The following is a 1,010-nucleotide window of genomic DNA, read 5'->3' as shown; positions in this document are numbered from 1 at the left end:
GCCACAGCAGGGAAAGTTCTGGGGAAGAAGGGGGAACCAGCTGAGTTTGTGCTCCACACCTCTCAAGTTTCCCCTAGAGCCAGGTCTGGTTCCCCAGAAGGCATTTTGAAGGAGGTTGAGGTAGAGGGTGTGGCTCAGCTGAGTCCACTCCTCCTGTTCCTGTGCCTCTGCCTACTGGAGAGGGAGAAAAGGCAGCATCTACATATGCCCTCACAACCCAGAAGCAAGTGGGTAGTGTGGTCTGGGGTAATTATGAGATGGCAAATGATCCCACGTACTCTATCTGCCTGCACTGTCAAACCAAAACCAGCTGGGGCAAGGGAACAAAACACATTAGCACCATGGGGATGCTGATGCATCTCCATGGGCACCACCTCCTTGCCCTTGGTCCTCTTCAGCCTGGCACCAGTGGGAGTGTGCCCAAAAGGAAGTCCCCCGCTTGCTCCAAAGCTTCTGTCCCCCTGAAGCAGAGGCAGGACACCCTGAAACAATGGGGAAAAGGCAGACAGAAAGGGAGCCACATTGCAAAGGCAAGTGAGATCACCTAGAGCATTGGGGAGATGCTTGCTGGTGATGGTCAGCCCTTCTTAGTTGACCAACCAGGCTTCAGGTGGCTCATGGCACTCATGGCCCCATTATACCAAATGCCCGCACACACCACTTTCAGCAAGACAGTGGTGCCCTCCCTGTATGAGGCGTGCAGGGAGTACTTGAGAGAGGACCTGTGCAAGGTAGGTCCTCAGGTGGCGTTACACTTCACCATGGACGTCTGGAGCAGCTGAGGTGGAGATCATGCCTACCAGTGTTCCAAGCAAGAGGGTGTTCAGCATTGTTGGTGATGTAGTGACACCCCACCACACCTCCTTGGGTCCTGATTTGGTGGAGCAGCTGGTGTCCTTGAAAGCGAACCTTCCACTGCTGGGTACCCCAAGGTCCAGGTGCAGATGAAGTTGTCATGGAAATTTTTGAGTATGTGCTGCCAGTACAGAAGAGATTAAACTGACATGCGC

At 53.9% G+C, this 1,010-nt stretch overlaps 1 long non-coding RNA gene across 1 annotated transcript in view; it reads right to left on the bottom strand.

The window, feature by feature from the left end:
* Window positions 1-306: 306 nt before the first annotated feature.
* The window catches only part of LOC109306108, a 5,895-nt gene continuing 5,191 nt past the window's right edge, over window positions 307-1,010 (bottom strand). Inside the window, exon 3 of the long non-coding RNA XR_002099856.1 lies at window positions 307-796. This is a non-coding gene — a long non-coding RNA (uncharacterized LOC109306108). The remainder of the gene's footprint in view (window positions 797-1,010) is intronic.

The sequence above is a fragment of the Crocodylus porosus genome, unplaced genomic scaffold (genome assembly GCF_001723895.1).
Source record: "Crocodylus porosus isolate Cpor-Errol unplaced genomic scaffold, CroPor_comp1, whole genome shotgun sequence".
NCBI classification, from domain to species: domain Eukaryota; kingdom Metazoa; phylum Chordata; order Crocodylia; family Crocodylidae; genus Crocodylus; species Crocodylus porosus.
Note: the sequence above shows the minus strand (reverse complement) of the source record. Positions and strands in the feature narration are given on the sequence as shown.